The 15,492-nt window shown below is 46.0% G+C and overlaps 1 protein-coding gene across 12 annotated transcripts in view; it reads left to right on the forward strand.

Moving 5' to 3' along the window:
• ZBTB20 (zinc finger and BTB domain containing 20) overlaps positions 1 to 15,492 on the forward strand; it is a 1,152,793-nt gene that overhangs the window by 795,007 nt on the left and 342,294 nt on the right. For 3 of the 12 annotated variants that reach the window (XM_073668609.1, XM_073668610.1, XM_073668611.1), the window contains one exon: positions 9,004 to 9,053. The exons of the other annotated variants lie outside the window; for them this stretch is intronic. The gene's annotated coding sequence lies outside the window, so the exon portion shown is untranslated. The remainder of the gene's footprint in view (positions 1 to 9,003; positions 9,054 to 15,492) is intronic. 12 annotated transcript variants of the gene reach the window in all.

Below are 15,492 nucleotides of genomic sequence, written 5' to 3' on the forward strand. Positions count from 1 at the left end.
GGAGATGTGTGCCACCTCGAGACCCACTTCCCCATAGTGTAATCTCAGCCGGTTGACGCCCAGTGAGCTGTGTACATACCATGCATGTGCATCCATGCAGACCTTTGCCCGATGACTGCACCGCTGCCAAATCAAATAAGAAAGGATCTAAATAAAAAATACCTTATCTCTATAAAATAAATCATTAACTTATAGGGGCACGGAATAACCGTCTATTACAGAAAGTTTGATGGGCTCTGCTGGGAAGCCACAGAACGGTCAGTGCACGTTTTCAAAATATGGATAAAATAATAATAATGTAAAACCTGAAATGTGAACGTAAAGATGAACCCGGGATCCTGGCTGCATTAATGACCACATTTGGGTGGGTTAGCGTGAATCTGGACTCTTGGGACAGGATGGATCATTTCACTCATTGTACAGTTTACATAGAATTGCTAGGACATAGGAATTGTTTTGCATAGGACTGACTATGACACCTTTCTCTGGTCCATGTTTTTAGCTTGATCACTATTTCTACAAGTGAATGAGTATTGGTACTGAGCAGTAATAACAGTAATGTCCACAGGGGGCACTGGCTGTGTGCCTGTAGCTCAGCACCTGTGTCCACTCCACAGGTTCATAGGTAAACAGGTGTATACTCTATATAATATTCCACCCTTACCCTGCAGAAAAGTCCACAACACTGATTCAGACAGCAGATAAAATCTACACTAAAATGTATTCAGGGACCGGACCAGTCACTAAATTTATTCAGACCCCCAATGTGAAGACCAAACTCATTAAGACCCTTCATCTAACTCCTAAAATGAATGTGATCATAAAGCAGAGAGAACTTAGAACACACAGTCTCCACACAGCACTGCTCCGGCACTGCTCCACACAACACTGCTCCGGCACTGCTCCACACAACACTGCTCCGGCACTGCTCCACACAACACTGCTCCGGCACTGCTCCACACAACACTGCTCCGGCACTGCTCCACACAGCACTGCTCCGGCACTGCTCCACACAACACTGCTCCACACAACACTGCTCCGGCACTGCTCCACACAACACTGCTCCGCCACTGCTCCACACAACACTGCTCCGGCACTGCTCCACACAACACTGCTCCGGCACTGCTCCACACAACACTGCTCCGGCACTGCTCCACACAGCACTGCTCCGGCACTGCTCCACACAACACTGCTCCACACAACACTGCTCCGGCACTGCTCCACACAACACTGCTCCGCCACTGCTCCACACAACACTGCTCCGCCACTGCTCCACACAACACTGCTCCGGCACTGCTCCACACAACACTGCTCCGGCACTGCTCCACACAACACTGCTCCGGCACTGCTCCACACAACACTGCTCCACACAACACTGCTTCGGCACTGCTCCACACAACACTGCTTCGGCACTGCTCCACACAACACTGCTTCGGCACTGCTCCACACAACACTGCTTCGGCACTGCTCCACACAACACTGCTCCGGCACTGCTTCACACAACACTGCTCCGGCACTGCTCCACACAACACTGCTCCGGCACTGCTCCACACAACACTGCTCCGGCACTGCTCCACGCAGCACTGCTCCGGCACTGCTCCACACAACACTGCTCCGGCACTGCTCCACACAACACTGCTCCGGCACTGCTCCACACAACACTGCTCCGGCACTGCTCCACACAACACTGCTCCACACAACACTGCTCCGGCACTGCTCCACACAACACTGCTCCGGCACTGCTCCACACAACACTGCTCCGCCACTGCTCCACACAACACTGCTCCGGCACTGCTCCACACAACACTGCTCCGGCACTGCTCCACACAACACTGCTCCGGCACTGCTCCACACAACACTGCTCCACACAACACTGCTTCGGCACTGCTCCACACAACACTGCTTCGGCACTGCTCCACACAACACTGCTTCGGCACTGCTCCACACAACACTGCTTCGGCACTGCTTCACACAACACTGCTCCGGCACTGCTTCACACAACACTGCTGCGGCACTGCTCCACACAACACTGCTCCGGCACTGCTCCACACAACACTGCTCCGGCACTGCTCCACGCAGCACTGCTCCGGCACTGCTCCACACAACACTGCTCCGGCACTGCTCCACACAACACTGCTCCGGCACTGCTCCACACAACACTGCTCCGGCACTGCTCCACACAACACTGCTCCGCCACTGCTCCACACAACACTGCTCCGGCACTGCTTCACACAACACTGCTCCGGCACTGCTCCACACAACACTGCTCTGGCACTGCTCCACACAACACCTCTCCACACAACACTGCTCCGGCACTGCTCCACGCAGCACTGCTCCGGCACTGCTCCACACAACACTGCTCCGGCACTGCTTCACACAACACTGCTCCGGCACTGCTCCACACAACACTGCTCTGGCACTGCTCCACACAACACTGCTCCGGCACTGCTCCACACAACACTGCTCCGGCACTGCTCCACACAACACTGCTCCGGCACTGCTCCACACAACACTGCTCCGCCACTGCTCCACACAACACTGCTCCGGCACTGCTTCACACAACACTGCTCCGGCACTGCTCCACACAACACTGCTCTGGCACTGCTCCACACAACACCTCTCCACACAACACTGCTCCGGCACTGCTCCACGCAGCACTGCTCCGGCACTGCTCCACACAACACTGCTCCGGCACTGCTTCACACAACACTGCTCCGGCACTGCTCCACACAACACTGCTCTGGCACTGCTCCACACAACACCTCTCCACACAACACTGCTCCGGCACTGCTCCACGCAGCACTGCTCCGGCACTGCTCCACACAACACTGCTCCGGCACTGCTCCACACAACACTGCTCCGGCACTGCTCCACACAACACTGCTCCGCCACTGCTCCACACAACACTGCTCCGCCACTGCTCCACACAACACTGCTCCACACAACACTGCTCCGGCACTGCTCCACACAACACTGCTCCGGCACTGCTCCACACAACACTGCTCCGGCACTGCTCCACACAACACTGCTCCAGCACTGCTTCACACAACACTGCTTCGGCACTGCTCCACACAACACTGCTCCACACAACACTGCTCCACACAACACTGCTTCGGCACTGCTCCACACAACACTGCTCCGGCACTGCTCCACACAACACTGCTCCGGCACTGCTCCACACAACACTGCTCCGGCACTGCTTCACACAACACTGCTCCGCACTGCTCCACACAACACTGCTCCGGCACTGCTCCACACAACACTGCTCCGGCACTGCTCCACACAACACTGCTCCGGCACTGCTTCACACAACACTGCTCCACACAACACTGCTCCGGCACTGCTCCACACAGCACTGCTCCACACAACACCTCTCCACACAACACTGCTCCGGCACTGCTCCACGCAGCACTGCTCCGGCACTGCTCCACACAACACTGCTCCGGCACTGCTCCACACAACACTGCTCCGGCACTGCTCCACACAACACTGCTCCGGCACTGCTCCACACAACACTGCTCCGGCACTGCTCCACACAGCACTGCTCCGGCACTGCTCCACACAGCACTGCTCCGGCACTGCTCCACACAACACTGCTCCGGCACTGCTCCACACAACACTGCTCCGGCACTGCTCCACACAACACTGCTCCGGCACTGCTCCACACAACACTGCTCCGGCACTGCTCCACACAACACTGCTCCGGCACTGCTCCACACAACACTGCTCCGGCACTGCTCCACACAACACTGCTCCGGCACTGCTTCACACAACACTGCTTCGGCACTGCTTCACACAACACTGCTTCGGCACTGCTCCACACAACACTGCTTCGGCACTGCTCCACGCAACACTGCTTCGGCACTGCTCCACGCAACACTGCTTCGGCACTGCTCCACGCAACACTGCTCCGGCACTGCTCCACACAACACTGCTCCGGCACTGCTCCACACAACACTGCTCCGGCACTGCTCCACACAACACTGCTCCGGCACTGCTCCACGCAACACTGCTCCGGCACTGCTTCACGCAACACTGCTTCGGCACTGCTCCACGCAACACTGCTTCGGCACTGCTCCACGCAACACTGCTTCGGCACTGCTCCACGCAACACTGCTTCGGCACTGCTCCACGCAACACTGCTCCGGCACTGCTCCACGCAACACTGCTCCGGCACTGCTCCACGCAACACTGCTCCGGCACTGCTTCACACAACACTGCTTCGGCACTGCTCCATACAACACTGCTTCGGCACTGCTCCACACAACACTGCTCCGGCACTGCTCCACGCAGCACTGCTCCGGCACTGCTCCACGCAACATCCTCAGTGGTGGTAGTTGCACTTTTGACTCCTGGCGCCTCCTGTGCGGATTTGCACGGTGAGGTGCTAGTTCCGGATCACTGCACTTTACTTGACTTAGGCTGTGTGCCCACGATACGTTTTTTAAGCGTTTTTGCTGCGGCAATTCCGCTGCAGAAACGCTTAAAAAACGCTTGGTAGAAGGTCTGCCATGTTCCCCAGTGATAATCCGCATGTGCTGTGCACATGCTGCGGAATTTTCCGCTGCGGATTATCATTGCGGAAAAATACGCAGCACTACCAATTATTTTGCGGTAGCGCGGCGTTTTCGCTGCCATTGTCTTGCAATGGAACGCATGGAATACACATCACTGGATCTGTACATGCGGAATCCAGGCGTTTCAATGTGCGGATGGTACCCGGGTCTGGAGGACAGGAGACTTTCCTCCGGACCCGGGTACCATAGCACCTGCACCTGTAAAAAAAAGGATAAAATAAAAAATATACATTATACTTACCTTCTGATGGCCCCCGGTGTCTTTGTCCTGGCATGCTGGCAGATCGCGGTGGACTGAAGGATCTGCACTGATGTCATTTAGTCATGTGACGGGTCACACGACCGCTGACGTCGGCAGGTCCTTCAGTGTACCGCGAGCTGCCGGCACGCCAAGACGCATCGGATAAAGACTCCGGGGGCCATCAGTAGGTAAGTATAGATTTATTTTTTACCATTCTCTCGGTCACACGATATATGCCTGTTGCTGGTTGCTGGTTGCTGGTTGCATGGAGTTATATAGTGTGACCAAGTTGTCAAGCACTTTCCAAGTGATGCTAAAATCTCTTCACATCCTCATGTCCCTGGCAGGAAAAACGCATGTACAATCCGCATGTACAATCCGCATGTACAATCCGCATGTACAATCCGCATGTACAATCCGCATGCACAATCCGCATGTACAATCCGCATGTACAATCCGCATGTACAATCCGCATGCACAATCCGCATGTACAATCCGCATGCACAATCCGCATGTACAATCCGCATGCACAATCCGCATGTACAATCCGCATGCACAATCCGCATGTACAATCCGCATGGACAATCCGCATGTACAATCCGCATGGACAATCCGCATGTACAATCCGCATGCGTTTTTTTCTGCCAGGGAGATGCAGAAATGTTCAGGAAAAAATCCGGAGCATTTCTGCATCGTGGGCACATAGCCTTACGATGCTCCGCACTTGCGATATTGAGCTATGGTTCTGACCCTCCTTTGGTATAACCAACATGTGTTTTGTGTATAATCAGGATGTGAACCGCCTTGTCTATAAGTGTTCTTCATACGTTCCGGATATTATGGGATATATCAGGGACATTTTGCTTATTATTTGAGCACTGTATGGGGATATTATTTGAGCACTGTATTGTGATATTATTTGAGCACTGTATGATATTATTTGAGCACTGTATGGTGATATTATTTGAGCACTGTATGGTGATATTATTTGAGCACTGTATGGTGATATTATTTGAGCATTGTATGGTGATATTATTTGAGCACTGTATTGTGATATTATTTGAGCACTGTATGATGATATTATTTGAGCACTGTATGGTGATATTATTTGAGCATTGTATGGTGATATTATTTGAGCACTGTATGGTGATATTATTTGAGCATTGTATGGTGATATTATTTGAGCACTGTATTGTGATATTATTTGAGCACTGTATGATGATATTTGAGCACTGTATGATGATATTATTTGAGCACTGTATGGTTGTATTATTTGAGCACTGTATGATGATATTATTGATATTATTTGAGCACTGTATGGTTGTATTATTTGAGCACTATGGTGATATTATTTGAGCACTGTATGGTTGTATTATTTGAGCACTGTATGGTGATATTATTTGAGCACTGTATGGTGATATTATTTGAGCACTGTATGGTTGTATTATTTGAGCACTGTATGATGATATTATTTGAGCACTGTATGGTGATATTATTTGAGCACTGTATGGTTGTATTATTTGAGCACTGTATGATGATATTATTTGAGCACTGTATGGTTGTATTATTTGAGCACTGTATGGTGATATTATTTGAGCACTGTATGGTTGTATTATTTGAGCACTGTATGATGATATTATTTGAGCACTGTATGGTGATATTATTTGAGCACTGTATGGTTGTATTATTTGAGCACTGTATGATGATATTATTTGAGCACTGTATGGTGATATTATTTGAGCATTGTATGATGATATTATTTGAGCACTGTATGGTGATATTATTTGAGCACTGTATGGTGATATTATTTGAGCACTGTATGATATTATTTGAGCACTGTATGGTGATATTGTTTGAGCACTGTATGATGATATTATTTGAGCACTGTATGGTGATATTGTTTGAGCACTGTATGGTGATATTATTTGAGCACTGTATGGTGATATTGTTTGAGCACTGTATGGTGATATTATTTGAGCACTATATGGTGATATTATTTGAGCATTGTATGGTGATATTATTTGAGCACTGTATGGTTGTATTATTTGAGCACTGTATGGTTGTATTATTTGAGCACTGTATGGTGATATTATTTGAGCACTGTATGGTTGTATTATTTGAGCACTGTATGGTGATATTATTTGAGCACTGTATGGTTGTATTATTTGAGCACTGTATGATGATATTATTTGAGCACTGTATGGTGATATTATTTGAGCACTGTATGGTTGTATTATTTGAGCACTGTATGATGATATTATTTGAGCACTGTATGGTGATATTATTTGAGCATTGTATGATGATATTATTTGAGCACTGTATGGTTGTATTATTTGAGCATTGTATGGTGATATTATTTGAGCATTGTATGGCCACCGTGCTGCATAGTACATACTGTATATACAAGGCCAATGGTGTGCAAATAACAAGCCCAGAACCCTGCGTCCCACCATCACCAGCTCCCTTTCCCCTCCATACGTAGTGGATTTCCATATCTAGGAAGGAATAACTCCACCGAACTCTATTTTGGAAACTTCTGCTCCTCTGCGGCCGGACACTTGTCCTCCAGAACGTCCACGTGACTGCGAGTCGTCTGGTGTTGGGTCTCTTGTGTTTTGACTAAAATTTGCATGTGGTGAGATATTGTTACTTGCATGATCTAAAATATTATCCCTCCATCAAGGGAAAGTATCACCCATGAGTTTTCTCAAAAACTAGATAGTGATATGCTGTATTTTCTTTTGTTCTAATCTGTGTTTATTATTACTGTATACAGAGGTGTTATCAGTCATTATACAGGAGGAGGAGGAGGTGAGCTGTGACATCACCTACTGTGAATGGTGGAGCCTGTGTTATTTACTGTATATAAAGGTGTTATCAGTCATTATACAGGAGGAGGAGGAGGAGAGCTGTGACATCACCTACTGTGAATGGTGGATCCTGTGTTATCTACTGTATATAGAGGTGTTATCAGTCATTATACAGGAGGAGGAGAGCTGTGACATCACCTACTGTGAATGGTGGAGCCTGCATTATCTACTGTATATAGAAGTGTTATCAGTCATTGTACAGGAGGAGGAGGAGGTGAGCTGTGACGTCACTTATTGTGAATGGTGGATCCTGTGTTATCTACTGTATATAGAGGTGTTATCAGTCATTGTACAGGAGGAGGAGGTGAGCTGTGACATAACCTAGTGTGAATGGAGGATCCTGTGTTATCTACTGTATATAGAGGTGTTATCAGTCATTGTACAGGAGGAGGAGGAGGTGAGCTGTGATGTCACCTACTGTGAATGGTGGATCCTGTGTTATCTACTGTATATAGAGGTGTTATCAGTCATTGTACAGGAGGAAGAGGTGAGCTGTGACGCACCTAGTGTGAATGGTGGATCCTGTGTTATCTACTGTATATAGAGGTGTTATCAGTCATTGTACAGGAAGAGGAGGAGGTGAGCTGTGACGTCACTTATTGTGAATGGTGGATCCTGTGTTATCTACTGTATATAGAGGTTTTATCAGTCATTGTACAGGAGGAGGAGGTGAGCTGTGACATCACCTATTGTGAATGGTGGATCCTGTGTTATCTACTGTATATAGAGGTGTTATCAGTCATTGTACAGGAGGAGGAGGTGAGCTGTGACGCACCTAGTGTGAATGGTGGATCCTGTGTTATCTACTGTATATAGAGGTGTTATCAGTCATTGTACAGGAGGAGGAGGAGGTGAGCTGTGACGTCACTTATTGTGAATGGTGGATCCTGTGTTATCTACTGTATATAGAGGTTTTATCAGTCATTGTAGAGGAGGAGGAGGAGGTGAGCTGTGACATCACCTATTGTGAATGGTGGATCCTGTGTTATCAGTCATTGTACTGGAGGAGGAGGAGGTGAGCTGTGACGTCACCTATTGTGAATGTTCCACTGTTGGGTATAGGTGTTACCTGCCTGTGACGGTAATGAGGAGGCTGCTGAGAAGTGATCTCTACAGAACAGGACGGTCAGTCTATTTTGGGGCTCAGTGGGCAAAGTAAGAGCCGCGAGATTTCACAGTTTAATTTCATTATTTAATTAATATGTAAAATGAAAAAATAACTTGTAAGAATGTGAAAAGTATGTTTAACATAAAAACTTCAACGAATATTCCAATTTTTGATGATCTGTCATTATTTGCTCTCTGTATTCTGTAGATCTGGCACCTAAGGGCATAGTCGGGCAGCTGGACGCTCCTGCGTCCCCGGTGAGTCAAGTGGGTGTTGGGGGTCTCCGTTCTCCGGGCTTGGGGGGGGGGGGGGGGAGCTGTACATGGTGCATGTAAGTTGGGGTGAGAATATTAATGGTTGGTCTATCATTCATTGTTCTGATCTATCCCATATCTCTTGATCACTTGGTCAGAAGTTGACAACTCTTTGCAAATAATGGGAGTATGACCAGAGTTACTTTACCACCATTCAAGGAAGACAATTGAACCTACATAGGAAGAATGTGTAATTAATCCAGTAATTAAAGATTATCCTGACCTGTGTATACTGCAGTGAAGTTAGGCGCTATGTAAATGTACGTGGTCCACGTGGTTGATGGGTCAACAAAACTCGCATGTCTGCCCACTCTTGCATTTTGTGTCTCGATGCAATCACACGATCCCCCTGTTGTATACAGTCTAGGTTTCCCTATCGTCTTCCTAAACGGGTGGCGGTCAGTCTTTGCCCCTCGAAGTTTACATTAATCCATGTAAAAAAAAAAAAAATCTCTTATCTTTAAATTCTCCAAAATTCCCACCTCATGGGTCACTAAAGCAACCAGCCGCTTCTTACCGTCATCATGACACAATTAATGGTCATTATGATATTATGATGATATAATTTTGGACAACATGTCATTGGAACCACAGCTGCCTCAATCCCCTGATTTGGTGCTCCAGTGTCCCCAAGACCATCAACATGTGAAAGGCAGTGAATTTTAAAGGGGTATTCCCATCTCCAAGATGCTATCCCAATATGTAATAGGTGTAATAATAATAATATCAGCAAATACCTGCAATTAGAAATGTAGTATAGTTCTTCTGATTTGCTATGATGGCTACCCCATGTGCAGACATTGCAGGACCTTAGTTATTCATGGTTACGACCACTGATATAGTGACAGTTAGTTAGCTAGTTGCTAGTGGTCATAACCATGGATGCCTAAGGTCCTGCAATGCCCTGCACATGAGGGAAGAGACATAGCAAATCAGAAGAACTATACTGCATTTCTAATTGGAGATATTTGTTGATATTATTATTATTATTATTACACCTACTACATATTGTTATAGCATCTTGAAGATGGGAATACCCCTTTAACGGCTACTTTAAAAAGTAAAGAGTCAGATAATCTATTTACATCATACCAGGTGACTTTTCAGAATAAGCTGTTGTATGGGTGTGCGTGAGGAATAACACTTATGTGACTTGTATCCTGCATTTTTCACCATTTTTTTTTTACCTCTGCAGGTACCATTTCTAATTTTATATAGTCTCTGAGCTATTGAGTAGAGGCTAGTTGCTGTAAAGTTTCCTATACACAGCCATGAGAGATTCCTGCTCTGCTGTCTCTATATAATACATGTTCAAAAGCATTGATCATATTGTAATGCAGTGTAGCTGTGAATTCAGCTCTGGGTGAGATAAAATGCATAGTGGAAAGCAACTGCGTGGAAGACATTTTAAAACAGTACTGAGAAATGTAGCTGTGAACCCAGCTCTGGGTGAGATAAAATGCTTAATAGAAAGCATCAGTATGGAAGACATTATAGCGCAGTACTGGGCAGTGTATCTGTGAAACCAGCTTTAGGTTAGATAAAATGCTTACTAGAAAGCATCAGTATGGAAGACATTATAGAGCAGTACTGGGCAGTGTATCTGTGAACCTAACTCTAGGTTAGATAAAATGCTTACTAGAAAGCATCAGTATGGAAGACATTATAGAGCAGTACTGGGCAGTGTATCTGTGATCCCAGCTCTAGGTTAGATAAAATGCTTACTAGAAAGCATTAGTATGGAAGACATTATAGAGCAGTACTGGGCAGTGTATCTGTGATCCCAGCTCTAGGTTAGATAAAATGCTTACTAGAAAGCATCAGTATGGAAGACATTATAGAGCAGTACTGGGCATTGTATCTGTGAACCTAACTCTAGGTTAGATAAAATGCTTACTAGAAAGCATCAGTATGGAAGACATTATAGAGCAGTACTGGGCAGTGTATCTGTGATCCCAGCTCTAGGTTAGATAAAATGCTTACTAGAAAGCATTAGTATGGAAGACATTATAGAGCAGTACTGGGCAGTGTATCTGTGAAACCAGCTTTAGGTTAGATAAAATGCTTACTAGAAAGCATCAGTATGGAAGACATTATAGAGCAGTACTGGGCAGTGTATCTGTGATCCCAGCTCTAGGTTAGATAAAATGCTTTCTAGAAAGCATCAGTATGGAAGACATTATAGAGCAGTACTGGGCAGTGTATCTGTGATCCCAGCTCTAGGTTAGATAAAATGCTTACTAGAAAGCATCAGTATGGAAGACATTATAGAGCAGTACTGGGCAGTGTATCTGTGATCCCAGCTCTAGGTTAGATAAAATGCTTACTAGAAAGCATCAGTATGGAAGACATTATACAGCAGTACTGGGCAGTGTATCTGTGATCCCAGCTCTAGGTTAGATAAAATGCTTACTAGAAAGCATCAGAATGGAAGACATTATACAGCAGTACTGGGCAGTGTATCTGTGATCTCAGCTCTAGGTTAGATAAAATGCTTACTAGAAAGCATCAGAATGGAAGACATTATACAGCAGTACTGGGCAATGTATCTGTGATCCCAGCTCTAGGTTAGATAAAATGCTTACTAGAAAGCATCAGTATGGAAGACATTATACAGCAGTACTGGGCAGTGTATCTGTGATCCCAGCTCTAGGTTAGATAAAATGCTTTCTAGAAAGCATCAGTATGGAAGACATTATAGAGCAGTACTGGGCAGTGTATCTGTGATCCCAGCTCTAGGTTAGATAAAATGCTTACTAGAAAGCATCAGTATGGAAGACATTATAGAGCAGTACTGGGCAGTGTATCTGTGATCCCAGCTCTAGGTTAGATAAAATGCTTACTAGAAAGCATCAGTATGGAAGACATTATAGAGCAGTACTGGGCAGTGTATCTGTGATCCCAGCTCTAGGTTAGATAAAACACTTATTAGAATGAAGCAGAATGGAGGACCTTTTTATAGCAGCGCTGAGCAGTGTGTCTGTGAATCCAGCAATGGAACTTACTATAAAGTTGCAGCATACATTTGTCTAGGCCTGTGATTCTCTCTGATCCTCTCTGCAGAGACTTTAATAGGGAACTATAATCTGATGCCTATTAAACTTTTTCAAAGTGAATAATTAGCTCCAGAGAATAAGAACTATATTTATCTGGTAAGATATATTGGACAAAGTGATTGGCAGGACCCTGGTGAAGCAGCGTCTTTGGTGGTCAATGGTCACCAGAGCAGAGCCCTGCAAACCTCCTCCAACCTATCGGCATCCCCAGCTCCTCCTCTGATTAATGTGCCTGGTGCGACATGATCTTTGTGATGTGACCCCCGCTCATTACATCGTGCCGGACGTACCAATCAGAAGACGTGACCTGGGATGTCGGCGAGTAGAAGGAGGTTCCCAGGGCTCTCGTCCGACGTGGACAGCGGACCACGGTCCTGTGAATCTTTTTGCTCTCTCTGTACAAAGTTTCTTTCTTTTTTGAGAAGTTTATTGAAGCGACAGCGGCTATTTAACCATTTCAGGTTATATGTAAGCCACTTTTACTATGAAGATTTCTTAAAGCGACAGGGTCACGTCTACTCTAATGCACACCCACTTGAATTCCACCAACGGCGCTCTTCACCGCGGAGCGGCAGGGATTTTTACAAACGAGTCAAAACAGACATTATAGAGCAGTACTGGGCAGTGTATCTGTGATCCCAGCTCTAGGTTAGATAAAATGCTTACTAGAAAGCATTAGTATGGAAGACATTATAGAGCAGTACTGGGCAGTGTATCTGTGATTCCAGCTCTAGGTTAGATAAAATGCTTACTAGAAAGCATCAGTATGGAAGACATTATAGAGCAGTACTGGGCAGTGTATCTGTGAAACCAGCTTTAGGTTAGATAAAATGCTTACTAGAAAGCATCAGTATGGAAGACATTATAGAGCAGTACTGGGCAGTGTATCTGTGATCCCAGCTCTAGGTTAGATAAAATGCTTACTAGAAAGCATCAGTATGGAAGACATTATACAGCAGTACTGGGCAGTGTATCTGTGATCCCAGCTCTAGGTTAGATAAAATGCTTACTAGAAAGCATCAGTATGGAAGACATTATAGAGCAGTACTGGGCAGTGTATCTGTGATCCCAGCTCTAGGTTAGATAAAATGCTTACTAGAAAGCATCAGTATGGAAGACATTATACAGCAGTACTGGGCAGTGTATCTGTGATCCCAGCTCTAGGTTAGATAAAATGCTTACTAGAAAGCATCAGAATGGAAGACATTATACAGCAGTACTGGGCAGTGTATCTGTGATCTCAGCTCTAGGTTAGATAAAATGCTTACTAGAAAGCATCAGAATGGAAGACATTATACAGCAGTACTGGGCAATGTATCTGTGATCCCAGCTCTAGGTTAGATAAAATGCTTACTAGAAAGCATCAGTATGGAAGACATTATACAGCAGTACTGGGCAGTGTATCTGTGATCCCAGCTCTAGGTTAGATAAAATGCTTTCTAGAAAGCATCAGTATGGAAGACATTATAGAGCAGTACTGGGCAGTGTATCTGTGATCCCAGCTCTAGGTTAGATAAAATGCTTACTAGAAAGCATCAGTATGGAAGACATTATAGAGCAGTACTGGGCAGTGTATCTGTGATCCCAGCTCTAGGTTAGATAAAATGCTTACTAGAAAGCATCAGTATGGAAGACATTATACAGCAGTACTGGGCAGTGTATCTGTGATCCCAGCTCTAGGTTAGATAAAATGCTTTCTAGAAAGCATCAGAATGGAAGACATTATACAGCAGTACTGGGCAGTGTACCTGTGAACCCAGCTCTAGGTTAGATAAAATGCTTTCTAGAAAGCATCAGTATGGAAGACATTATAGAGCAGTACTGGGCAGTGTATCTGTGATCCCAGCTCTAGGTTAGATAAAATGCTTACTAGAAAGCATCAGTATGGAAGACATTATAGAGCAGTACTGGGCAGTGTATCTGTGATCCCAGCTCTAGGTTAGATAAAATGCTTACTAGAAAGCATCAGTATGGAAGACATTATAGAGCAGTACTGGGCAGTGTATCTGTGATCCCAGCTCTAGGTTAGATAAAACACTTATTAGAATGAAGCAGAATGGAGGACCTTTTTATAGCAGCGCTGAGCAGTGTGTCTGTGAATCCAGCAATGGAACTTACTATAAAGTTGCAGCATACATTTGTCTAGGCCTGTGATTCTCTCTGATCCTCTCTGCAGAGACTTTAATAGGGAACTATAATCTGATGCCTATTAAACTTTTTCAAAGTGAATAATTAGCTCCAGAGAATAAGAACTATATTTATCTGGTAAGATATATTGGACAAAGTGATTGGCAGGACCCTGGTGAAGCAGCGTCTTTGGTGGTCAATGGTCACCAGAGCAGAGCCCTGCAAACCTCCTCCAACCTATCGGCATCCCCAGCTCCTCCTCTGATTAATGTACCTGGTGCGACATGATCTTTGTGATGTGACCCCCGCTCATTACATCGTGCCGGACGTACCAATCAGAAGACGTGACCTGGGATGTCGGCGAGTAGAAGGAGGTTCCCAGGGCTCTCGTCCGACGTGGACAGCGGACCACGGTCCTGTGAATCTTTTTGCTCTCTCTGTACAAAGTTTCTTTCTTTTTTGAGAAGTTTATTGAAGCGACAGCGGCTATTTAACCATTTCAGGTTATATGTAAGCCACTTTTACTATGAAGATTTCTTAAAGCGACAGGGTCACGTCTACTCTAATGCACACCCACTTGAATTCCACCAACGGCGCTCTTCACCGCGGAGCGGCAGGGATTTTTACAAACGAGTCAAAACAGAGCGGGAATACTGTAATCAGGGGAGAGCGTGGCGGGCCGCGAGCGGCGACAAGGTATAATAAGGGAGCGCTCATTTCTTCACAGCTTGCAGCGCCGCGCACACCTTCTATTTAGAGCTTCTGAGAAAATGGAGCGGGGAAAGAAGGGTTAAGGTTTAATATACAGCAAATCTTCTCCTAAGATACTGTAAAGATTAACTGTGTTATTTCCGGAAAGCGCGGTCACCGCCGGGTCAGGACATTGTGTGATTTTCAGCCATTCTTTGCAAATTTATGAGCTGTATAGTACTGAGCGGGCGCTGGTTATATGTTAACCATTGTATATGATAAACAAAGAGCTCATAAAGTTGTATGCCAACGTGACTGGCACAGATAAATGCCTCTTTACTGCCTCCTCGCGGATCATGCCAACTTCCTCCTCTGCTGATTTACCTGTGTAATATGTATCGCGTCGTCCTCAGCTCTTGTAAAGCTGCAAGGTGAAGACCAGGCAGAGGCTTAGCTATGGCACTGAAAGGGCACGTGCCCGACTGCCGGGTGCCGGGGGTGCGCCAAAG

The sequence above is a fragment of the Phyllobates terribilis genome, unplaced genomic scaffold (genome assembly GCF_046119375.1).
Source record: "Phyllobates terribilis strain yellow unplaced genomic scaffold, ASM4611937v1 Scaffold_2__4_contigs__length_985480577, whole genome shotgun sequence".
NCBI classification, from domain to species: Eukaryota; Metazoa; Chordata; class Amphibia; order Anura; family Dendrobatidae; genus Phyllobates; species Phyllobates terribilis.